This window comes from Eurosta solidaginis, chromosome 3 (genome assembly GCF_040869045.1).
Source record: "Eurosta solidaginis isolate ZX-2024a chromosome 3, ASM4086904v1, whole genome shotgun sequence".
NCBI classification, from domain to species: domain Eukaryota; kingdom Metazoa; phylum Arthropoda; class Insecta; order Diptera; family Tephritidae; genus Eurosta; species Eurosta solidaginis.
Window position 1 is genome coordinate 40643280 of NC_090321.1, and position 12444 is coordinate 40655723.

A 12444-nucleotide genomic window follows, 5' to 3' on the forward strand; every position below is an offset into this window, starting at 1 on the left:
TTCAAGCGGAGAGGAGAACGGAAACGGACTTGTAATGCAGAATAGGGGTGATTATGTTTATATATTTTGTTGTTAGTGTATGAAAGTGTCGACTGTCGATGATTATTATAAATATTTAATGCTACTTATAAATAATAAGTATGCGCATATTTCCTTCCTTTGTTTTTTTTAAGATAATTTTTCTTTTATTGAAATTGTTACTGAGCTTATGAGGCTATTTAATTAATGTTTCTTGTTTAACTTTTTTTTATTTTTTTTAACTACTCGTATGTGGACAAAATGGCGGAATCATGCATATGTAGAATGGATTCATGTTCTGTTTTTGTTTTTTGATTCTATGTAGAATATGTTTATATGTATGTGCTAATGCATGTATGTATCAATGAAATTAAATTGGAGTTTTTATTTCTAAAACATTTTATAATTAATTTGTGTATTACTATTACTGTTGTGTTATTGCGCCTATATCTTTTAAATAAATTTAAACTAAATAATTTGTTTGTAATGCGTTGTATTTGCGATATATTCTAGTATCGTATTTTACGTAGTTGATTTCTTTAACTAATTTACTGTTTTATTGATGCACTTTCTTCTTAAGGACAGCCTTTCACTTTACACTTTTCACGATTTTCTTCAGCCATTTTTCGCACAAAACTTAAAATTTTATTTTTAAGTTTTTTTGGTTGTTTTGCAAAACGAAGAGTTGCATTCCTATTGGGTTATTTGACAGAAATATCCAGTGATGGAGCTATTTTCAAGAAAGGCGATGAAGGCATTCGAAGGCATGAATACTGGCTGTAACTTACATAAAATATATATACAACACGTCGGTAGAAAAGCTAGACTGACACCTAGATGGCGCCGCTTTGATTGAATACATATTATGTGTATAATGTAAGAAACCTTTAAAACCACGACTTAAGTAAAGCAATTTTCGTAATTTGTTGAAAACATGGATTCAAAGCAATTTCAAATTGCATGGATTCAAATTAAATTTTGATGACTGTCTCATCCACCGTATTCTCCCTGTCTGCCTTCCAGCGACTATTATCTATTCAAAAATATCGAAAACGAGCTCCGTGGAAAAAGATTTGAATGAAGAAGTAATTGTCGAAGCTGCATCGTATTTTGAGAACCGTGACAAGTCGTACTACAAAATAGTTATTGAAATGTTAGAGAAGCGTTGGAGTGATTGTATAACTCTCAAAGGAGACTATCTTGATGAATAATATTTAATTTTGTCATAAAAATGTTGTAGTATTTCAGCCAATTTAACAATAAGAGATTCTTATTCAAAACAATTTTACAACCACAATGCTTTAGTATTATTTTGAAACAAATTTTTTAAAATTTACGCTAGCAAATACTATATGCCTTTGTGAAGTTTAACCACATTAGTGTTGGTTACTTATAATTTTAGAATTCATAACTACAGTAAATATACATACACAAACGTATATGTATATGAACATAATGTAGGTATTGATAAGTTTTTTTATTTACTTGTACTAATTAAGACATATGATGGCAGTACTCATTTTTTGTTTTTCTTGCTAACTTTTTGTGTTTTTGTTTTTTTTTTTTTATTAATACAATTTAATCGTCTTAAATGTCAAATGGAGTATGTTAATTCACACATAGATTATGATTATGTTTCAATATACCGGCAGGATCGTTCGAATATGCACGCTTAAATGGGTTTTAGGTTCGCAAACATAACATAACCTAAAAAGAAATCGAAATATGTGTTGATTAATAACGAGAAAATATTTTATTTTTCTCAGGATTTTAAGACGAATATGATTTGAAGTACTCATAAAGTACATATGAGCCCAATGAATCACGTATATTTGGTTAGTAACAGATAATTAAATAAATTTGTTTGCCTTGGCGATAAATAATTCTAAAATATATGTATAAGACTGTTTCGAAAAAGTGCACACTTTATTTTGTTTGTGATTCGACGAGCCCGCTCTCTTCCCTTAAGTTTTTCAAGCATATTTAAACTTGTTGATGTTTCAAGGAAGGAAGCAAAAAAAATAAATGTTTCACAGAGCTTTGATTTCACCAGCTTTGATTTACTTTTGTACACTTTTTTCTATAAAAATAACTTTTGATTTTCGTATACTTTTTCAAGTTTGAATAGACCACACTCTCTAACAGTGCTTTACATGTAAAGCTCCAAAACATACACTTCGAGAAGTAATTAATTAAAAATGTGCACTTTTTATCGGAACAGTTCTTAAAATAATAAGGGCTTACTAATAACAAGGTAATACGCTTTTTAACTCCCAGATTAAACCTCAATATATTATGGTTAGGATACCTAACAGATCTGCAAGCCTTAAGAAGGCTTGATCATAGAAATCTTCTGGTACTTTTCAAAACGACAGAATATATTCTGGTGCTTAGTTTAGGGTGTTTTCGTTTGCTCATCAAGCTAATTCTGCTACCAATATGGATGATTTTGTCCATGTTAGGTCCTTGTACAACCTTCTCAGGTGATTGTCAGTTCTTGAGTCATTTTCAGTTAGTTTGGGCTACTAACTGAGTTGTAGCCCCCTAGGGAATGCTTCTTGTTTGACTCTGAAAAACTACGGCACAACTAAAAAATAGTATGTCGTATCAGTTTTACAATCAGTTTACAAATCGGACCTCAAAACTCAATTGTTTTTTGAAGAAAACTTTCTTTTAAAACCCCCCAACATAAGCTTTAAATTTAAGAGGTGTCTTTTGTCAATTTGCTATTTCGCATGGCACCATCTCAGTCTAGGGTGGAAATTTCGCTCTATACTGACAGTGCCGAAAAGTTCTTTAGATTTGAATTTTTCTCTATGCAACTAAAGGTATTCCTCTAAGTCCGTCTTCGTGACTAACTAGTACCTTCTAAGGCGGAGTTAATTAGGGGGCCCTGACCGCTGATATAATGGATATCGCTCTCGTCAAAGGATCTACATAAATATATGTAAGTTGGCAACCCTGCTTTTAGTGTTAGTTTTTTCTGCAGTATTCTTATGCTTCGTTTCCATTAGGTCAAAATGACCAGATCAAAAACTACCTCGATGAACAGTAAATGTCAAATACCTTTCCATTAAGCCACATAACAGTCTCGAAGCCGATAAAGCAGTGTGTGTCCTGAACTTAACCTTAAATTTTGTTTTAATTAATTTCACAGCCCGTTTTATTATTTACCACTGTTTTACATGCTGAGACATTGTAATGAGACGTCAGTCGGCAAATGAAAAAAATAATTGTTAATATGTTGGTTCATGGCGGAACCATACAAGGTGGCAGCACGGTGACATTCCTACAAAAATAAAGGGCCGTTTGAACTTGACGTATCCATATCCATATAAAACAGCTGGGGTGGATTTCCGTAATTCGATATCGAACAAAAACGAGTATCAAATAATCGTTTTTGCGTTCCGTAACACAAAATCTCGTCGCGTCGTATCGAACGTTCGATATAATCGGTTTGATAGCACCTTAGGTGTCAAATTGCTTTTCGTAAGCTAGAGTTTTTAATGCTTTTGCGATTATTAGAGGAATAATTTTCAGCTAAGGAGTCATTAAACAAGCGCTTTTCCCTATTTAAATTATTTTGATGATTCCAATATACTTTCGAAACACTTTTTGATACACGAGAAAAATGTACTCAAATTAAAATACGTAAACCAAAGCTGTGTCGTCGAGCGTTCGATATCGAATTAAAGTATCGAGCTAACGAGTGTCGACTATCGAATTATGGAAAGCCACCCCTGATCCAACCAACCTAATTAGTCAATGGTGCTATACCATAACGCCCTAGCCATAACCATAACATATCGAACCAATTGGTTTTTGGTTTTTCACCATATTCATAACCTAAAAATGTTTGAGTTGGACAATTTATTAACTTTTTGTAGATTGTATTTATTGTTTTGGATAAGTTTTCACTAAGAGACTTATTTTTTGTGGTACATGTTTGTAATTTTTTTTCGTTTTCTTCATTTTTATGAAAATTTTACAATTTTTATGTTAAGGCACCAATTACTTATGCCAATTGATATGGATAAATAAAAATATGATTATGACTATTTCGTTATGAATATGTCAACTTTGCCAGACCCTTAAATAAAAGTTCTATGTACTTTGCTTTTGTAAAATCGATGGACTAATGGCAAAATCTTACTGCGCCGGAAGTTGATGTATCAAATCCTATTAAAAAAGTACAACTCAGCTCTCTCCGTGCTGCCATCTTGTATAGTTCCGCCATAATGAAGTTTTAATGAGAAAGTTGCTATACCGATGGGCAATTTCCGTTTTCACATGTAAGTCATTTCGTCACTTCTAGTCAAAATGGACTGCAAACGCCATTGACGTATAACGACAAGCCGTTATCATTAATAAGACAAGGTTTGCGGTCTAATATGAACTAGTGAAAACCAAGCATTTTTATACTCAGTTGAGCAGAGCTCTCAGAGTATATTAACTTTGATTGGATAACGATTGGTTGTACAGGTATAAAGGAATCGAGGATCGAAAAAAAAAAATTGATTGAACTTTCTCCGTCCGTCCGTCCGTTAACACGATAACTTGAGTAAATTTTGAGGTATATTGATGAAATTTGGTACGTAGGTACCTGAGCACTCATCTCAGATCGCTATTTAAAATGAACGATATCGGACTATAACCACGCCAACTTTTTCGATATCGAAAATTTCGAAAAACCGAAAAAGTGCGATAATTCATTACCAAAGACGGATAAAGCGATGAAACTTGGTAGGTGCGTTGAACTTATGACGCAGAATAGAAAATTAGTAAAATTTTGGACAATGGGCGTGGCACCGCCCACTTTTAAAAGAAGGTAATTTAAAAGTTTTGCAAGCTGTAATTTGGCAGTCGTTGAAGATATCATGATGAAATTTGGCAGAAACGTTACTCCTATTACTGTATATGTGCTTAATAAAAATTAGCAAAATCGGAGAACGACCACGCCCACTTAAAAAAAAATTTTTTTTTAAAGTCAAATTTTAACAAAAAATTTTATATCTTTACAGTATATGGTCAAAATTTCCCACTGCCACGTTACAGTCGTACTTTGTTTAAGCTTAAAACTATCAGAGTATATACTAAATGAATAATCTACTAGGCACGTGTAAAGAGACCGATGAATAGCATTGCATTTATATTGGCATTTCTTTATATCTGTTATAAATTTAAAGTTAAGCCGTTTTTAGTTGCACTGCCACGTTACGTAATTTCGGAAGTGGTTTTGGATGTTATGGGAAGTTTTGTGAAAAATCTGCGAATCTACGAATCTGATAATATTCCCTGTTTTATGTGTCATGGGAAAAAGAGGAAATCATAGATAGACACCTTCTGTTTCCGTAAAAGCTCATTACAGCATACGTTATAAGTATATTTTTGAGCACTGCCACGTTACAACATATCACTGCGACGTTACACGTACGATTTTTTGAGAAAACGCTATTGGGGAAAGTGAATAGATACTCAAAAATATATGTATATAACTTCTAACGACTTGCACTTAATTATGCTATTAAGCTGCATACACAAAACGTTCCAAAAATATAACTAACAAATTTATAAGCACTGGGCGTATGAGTAATATTGACTCTATGTATTTCCATTTGCTTTTTTATAGGAGTAAAAGAATTGATTTAGTTGATAAATGAAGACAGGATGAGACTCTGTTTTTTAGCTCCTCTTTTAGAATATATAGGACTTGCTCATGGGAGGGTCTAATACAAGTGAAACAATAACGGCTTTTTTATATGATTTATTTTTAAAATTTTCAAACTATTCTGAATGTATAGGTTAGCTATTCTATGTACCTATACACAAAAAATCTTATTTTAAATAAACATTTATACAGGTTATTAGTTATATCCTTGTCTGGATGTCTTAAAAGTAGCTATTTTATTATCGCGAACTTGTATCTGATGGGCGCTGGAAATATTTTGTATGGGCTTTGCTCTTGAAAACAGCTCTACAACTTGCAATTCAGCGTTAATCATTTCAATTTGATTGCTTGTTACTTCTTAAATCATAATTTTTGATGGAGTCATGTGGACTGCCTGTACAAAGTCAGATGCATTGTTGACGACTATATCACGCGCTCTTACATGTTTTCGAACGATTGTTTTAATGGTTGCACCAATCCCGTCTACACAACCTTTGCCATGTGATGTTGCAAAGTAATTCCAAACAATTTTCATTCCAAATATTTCTTCAAAGTGAGGAATTAAAGCTGCAATATATTTGTTTTTGAATTGTGAGGATGGTCCGTCACTCCACATTTTTAAAATTCTAACTGTACTTGGCAAATTTTTAAACAATATATACAAGTATGGAACAATAGTGTATTTTGTATGTGACAAATTGTTTGATACCAGTACCTTGGCAGTGAAGGTTTCGTTATAATATAAGCCACTGGTAAAAATTGAAAGCTGCCTTTGATTCCAGTGTGCACTTTGGACTTCATCTTGATTTTCGCAAACGAAATTCTCCGCAAAATCCACTTGCAAGAGACCTTCTACGGCATAATTCACACTAAGAGCTCTTGGGCGATCATGAACATTAAATACTTCGGACTGCTCGCATTTGTTAAAACTATGTATTAAAAATTGCGCCGACAAGCCAGATATATATGCAACAAGATCAGTTAGCTTTCCACTTTTCTGTCGTCTTTCAGTCCGATTTACACCATCGTATTTCGTCCATTTCATCCATGATACTTGCATATCGAGATCAGCTTCACCCACCAGGGCAGTCAATTTCGGTACTGTTATACCAGTACATTTAACGCACTCGCCATACCAGCAGCCCATTGAAGGTATATCACACAAGAACTGCAATACAAAACCATTTTCATAATCTGATACGTGGGCAACAAATTTATGTAAAGTAGAGACGGCATCTATGAAATTAGCATGGTATGAGCATAAGCACATGTTGTGTGGCAATTCTTTTATAAGCTTGACATGATCCGGTCGATTCCTTAGGAAAAAAGTAATTCCACACGTATGTATATGGAAGGGGAAAGAAATTTTAAACCTAGTTTTTCCTTAACAAAGTGGAGTGGTCTTAAACAGTAAATAAAAATCACAGTACTTACCTTTCCCCGAGTTGCCTTGCTCTTCATTAAATAGTGCACATGCTTCTCTGCAGCTTAGTACCATATGCTAGTGGGCAACAAGATTTTCTCGCCACTTTCGGACAGATATTCCTTCACATCTCGAATTCTGGGTGAGACTCGCGAAATATCATCACGCTCATAGAAAGCTATAATAGCTTTTTTGAGCATTAAGATATTTTGCTGGATCTTTTTTTGGGGCGGTGGTGGTAGAATACTAGTCTCCATGTCCATTTTGTTGGCTTCACGCACGTTACTAAAAATTTTGGTTAGGACAGCTTTCCGCTTAGTTGGTGATTGGGGTAATGCGCGTTCTGCTTTCCTCACCGCCTTACCGAGTGTCACTCAAAACTGATCTGCTCCGTTTTTCCCCAGTACGCATTTTTTCACGAAACTTCTGTACCCTTTGCCGAATGTTCTCACGTCGTTTTTCGAGCACACTACTTATTGTTGTTTGCGGCATTTCATTTTCTTCATTTTTCTTTTTTCGCCGGTAAAGTTTCGTACTTGCAGCTCTTTTCTTTTTATACTCCTCAAATTTTCCGGTGCTTTTAAGCTTAGCTATGTAATTTTTATTTTGCTGAGCTTTACTTACACGAACCTGCGGTTTTATAATTAGTATGTTAGAATATACATAGTTAAATTATTAAAAAAAATCACTGCCACGTTACACATGATTGGCACATTTTATTCGATGCTACCTAATTTTATTAATATGATTTCTAATGAGACCGAAAGATGGCGGATTATACTAAGAACACATATCAGTGAATTTTAAAAACAGCGACGTTACTATAATTTGTGACCTAAATATTTTAAGCCAAAAATGCATACCGGAGGTATATGGATACTTATCTAGTGTGATAAGTATCCAAATATACTATTTTCTTCCCTTAAAACTTGAAAATTCTGGAAAAAATAGGTCAAAATAATTTTATTTACCTTTTTTTTCGATGCTGAAATTTTTTCCATTTTTTCAATTCGGAGATTAATTTTAAAAGACAAAGAGTAAGAAATGTCAAATACAGACAATTTTAATTTCTTGAAATATAGTGTTACTAGATATTTTACGAAATAATCTTTCGTATCAAGTAACATTTCATACAGTATTTGTAAAATAAAAAAAAAAAATCCGGTTTCACTTTTCGCGATTCTGGCCATATAAGTAAATTATGCCAATATTCAACTCCAGTAACGATTTGGTGCAACAAAATACAAAAATAAAAGAAAATTTCAAAATGGGCTTGGCTCCGCCTTTTTCATTTAATTTGTCTAGGATACTTTTAATACCATAAGTCGAACAAAAATTTACCAATCCTTGTGAAATTTGGTAGCGGCTTAGATTCTAGGACGATAGCTTATTTCTGTGAAAAAGGGCGAAATCGGTTGAAATCGATATATCTTCACTATACTCAGTTAACGTACTTATCTGAACTCACTTTGTATTGGTATACAAAATGACCGAAATCCGACTATGAACACGCCCACTTTTTCGATATCGAAAATTACGAAAAATGAAAAAAATGCCATAATTCTATACCAAATACGAAAAAAGGGATAAAACATGGTAATTGGATTGGTTTATTGACGCAAAATATAACTTTAGAAAAAAACTTTGTAAAATGGGTGGACACCTACCATATTAAGTAGAAGAAAATGAAAAAGTTCTGCAGGGCGAAATAAAAACCCCTTGAAATCTTGGCAGGAATACTGTTCGTGGTATTACATATTTAATATATCAGCGATATCTGACAGATGATGTTCTGCGTCACCCTGGTCCACATTTTGGTCGATATCTGGAAAACTCCTTCACATATACAACTACCACCACTCCCTTTTAAAACCCTCATTAATACCTTTAATTTGATACCCATATCATACAAACACATTCTAGAGTCACCCCTGGTCCACCTTTATGGCGATATCTCGAAAAGGCGTCCACCTATAGAACTAAGGCCCACTCCCTTTTAAAATACTCATTAACCCCTTTCATTTGATACCCATATTGTGCAAACGCATTTTAGAGTCACCCCTGGTCCACCTTTATGGCGATATCTCGAAAAGGCGACCACCCATACAACTACCACCACTCCCTTTTAAAACCCTCATTAGCAACTTTTGTTTGATACCCATATTGTACAAACGCATTCTAGAGTCACCCCTGGTCCACCTTTATGGCGATATCTCGAAAAGGCGTCCACCTATAGAACTAAGGCCCACTCCATTTTAAAATACTCATTAACACCTTTCATTTGATACCCATATCGTACAAACAAATTCCAGGGTCACCCTTGGTCCACCTTTATGACGATATCTGGTAAAGGCTATAGAACTAAGCCCACGTCATTTTAAAATACTCATTAACCCCTTTCATTTGATACCCATATCGTACAAACAAATTATAGAGTCAGCCCTGGTCCAACTTTATGGCGATATCTCGAAACGGCGTCCACCTGTGGAACTAAGCATCACTCCCTTTTAAAATACTCATTAACACCTTTCTTTTGATACCCATATTGTAAAAACAAATTCTAGGGTCACCCCTGATCCACCTTTATGGCGATATCTCGAAACGGCGCCCACCTATGGAACTAAGGATTACTCCCTTTTAAAATACTCATTAACACCTTTCATTTGATACCCATATTGTACAAACGCACTCTAGAGTCACCCCTGGTCCACCTTAATGGCGATATTTCGAAAAGGCGTCCACCGATAGACCTAAGGTCCACTCCCTCTTAAAATGCTCAATAACACCTTTCATTTGATACCCATATCGTACAAACAAATTCTAGAGTCAACCCTGATCCACCTTTATGGCTATATCCCTAAATGGCGTCCACCCATGGCCCACTCCCTCATAAAATACCCTTTAATACCTTTCATTTGATACACATGTCATACAAACACATTCCAGGGTTACCCTCGGTTCATTTTCCTACATGGTTATTTCCCTTATGTTGTCACCATAGCTCTCAACTGAGTATGTAATGTTCGGTTACACCCGAACTTAACCTTCCTTACTTGTTGAAATTATAATTTGAATCTTTCGGGCAATTCATAAGAGTGTCGCATTCATGTAAAATTTTAAGATTTGAATTGTTTCCATGGTTTCAAATATAAAATTTGATTAAAGCATAGCACATACGGCGAATAAGAGACCTTGTGAATTGATTATATAATTATACCCAGCTGTACTTATACACAGGGTATTATAACTTTGATTGGATAACGGTTGGTTGTACAGGTATAAAGGAATCGAGATAGATATAGACTTCCATATATCAAAATCATCAGGATCGAAAAAAAATTTGATTGAGCCATGTCCGTCCGCCCTTCTGTTCGTTAACAAGATAACTTGAGTAAATATTGAGATATCTTCACCAAATTTGGTATACGAGCTTATCTGGACCCAGAATAGATTGGTATTGAAAATGAGCGAAATCTGATGATAGCCACGCCCACTTTTTATATATATATAACACAAAAACCCCGATTATTTATTAAATAATACACCTAGAATGTTAAAATTTGACGTGTGAACTGATATTGAGACTTGATAAAAATTTGAAAAAATTTTTTTAAATGGGCGTGGCACCGCCCACTTGTGATAAAATCAATTTTACAAATATTATTAATCATAAATCAAAAATTGTTAAACCTATCGCAACAAAATTCAACACAGAGTTCCTTTACTATAAGGAATGCTTTGAAGAAAAATTAACGCAATCGGTTAAGGACCACACCCACTTTTATATAAAAGATTTTTAAAAGGATCGTGGGCGCATAAAAAAGCTATATCTTTGCAAAAAAGAGCTTTATATGAATGGTATTTCATTTCTCAAGTGGATTCATAACAAGAAATAGGAAAAACAGCACAATTTAAAAAATGGGCGTGGCACCGCCCCTTTTATGACTAAGCAATTTTCTATGTTTCGGGAGCCATAAATCGAAGAAAAATTAACGGATCGTAATAAAATTGGGTACACAAATTTTCTCTATAGCCGGAAATATTTCTAGAAATAATGGACGAGATCAGTCAAAGACCACGGCCATTTTTTTATATAAAAGACGAAAATAATAAGCTATATCTTAGCAAAAAAGATTCTTTGATGGATCGGGCGCTTCGGGATATTCATACCTGGGCATCTAATGTCGGGTTGAAAGTCAATGCGGAGAAGACGGATATGGTCTTGTTTACAAAGAGCTACAAGGTCCCAAATTGGACCAGGCCTAAGTTAGGAGGGGTTACCTTACAGGAGAAACCTTGCACAAAATATCTAGGAATAATCCTAGACAGTAAGCTGTCATGGAAGCTCAACGTGGAGGAGAGGGTCAAGAAGGCCTCAACGGCACTCTATGCATGTAAAAGAATGCTGGGTTGTACGTGGGGCTTATCGCCCTCTCTTTCTCATTGGGTCTTTACAGCGATTGTAAGCCCTATTCTATACTATGGAGTTCTTGTTTGGTGGAAAGCCACACAAAAAACAACATACCTCAAAAAATTACAGGGGGTATGCAGAATATCGATGCTTAGCATTACGGGAGCCCTGAAAACAACCCCAACGGCTGCACTGTATGCTATTCTGCACATTCCACCTGTAGACCTGGTAGCAAAGAACATAGCATTAACAACCGCAACCAGGCTCGGTGCCTCGGGGCAGCTTGAGCACCGACCAAATGGCCATAGTAGTATAGCGTCATCAATCACAAGACGAACAGACTACCTGATTCCCTATCTGCGCTTCGAGGCAGATCTTAAGACCACAAGGTGGACGGTTGGCGCAAGGGTGCGCAAATGGCGGACGAGGCGATACATGTGTACACAGATGGTTCCAAAGTAGTGGAAGAAGTAGGGTCTGCGGTATACTTTGCTGATCCGGAAATAAGCAGATCCTACAGGCTGCCGGATTACTGTAGCGTTTTCCAAGCGGAAATATTAGCCGTAACAAAAGCAGTAGAAACCCTGGAAGAGAATAGCTTTAGCTGCAACCGTGTTAATTTTTATATTGACAGTCAAGCAGCAATTAAGGCAATAATCTAGCATAGCACAGCATCTAAATGCGTGTTAGAGTGTAAGCAGTCTCTGGAGAGAATCGGGACAGGGAGAAGCATACATCTATATTGGGTCCCAGGGCATATGAGAATAGATGGGAATGAAAAAGCGGGCGAACTAGCTAAAAAGCCGCTTCCCTTGAAGCTTGCTCCGTAGACGTCCCAATTAGACTGGGCAAAATTAAGCGAAGGCGAGAGGTGCACATGATCGACCAAGCGGGAAAGGCGTGGGTTCAAGCGCGGGGCTGTAA

At 35.4% G+C, this 12444-nt stretch overlaps 1 protein-coding gene across 7 annotated transcripts in view; it reads right to left on the minus strand.

Moving 5' to 3' along the window:
• Positions 1-411: 411 nt before the first annotated feature.
• The window catches only part of LOC137243604 (UPAR/Ly6 domain-containing protein crok), a 106809-nt gene continuing 94776 nt past the window's right edge, over positions 412-12444 (minus strand). For all 7 annotated transcript variants that reach the window (XM_067771471.1, XM_067771470.1, XM_067771468.1 and 4 more), the window contains one exon: positions 412-1725. The gene's annotated coding sequence lies outside the window, so the exon portion shown is untranslated. The remainder of the gene's footprint in view (positions 1726-12444) is intronic.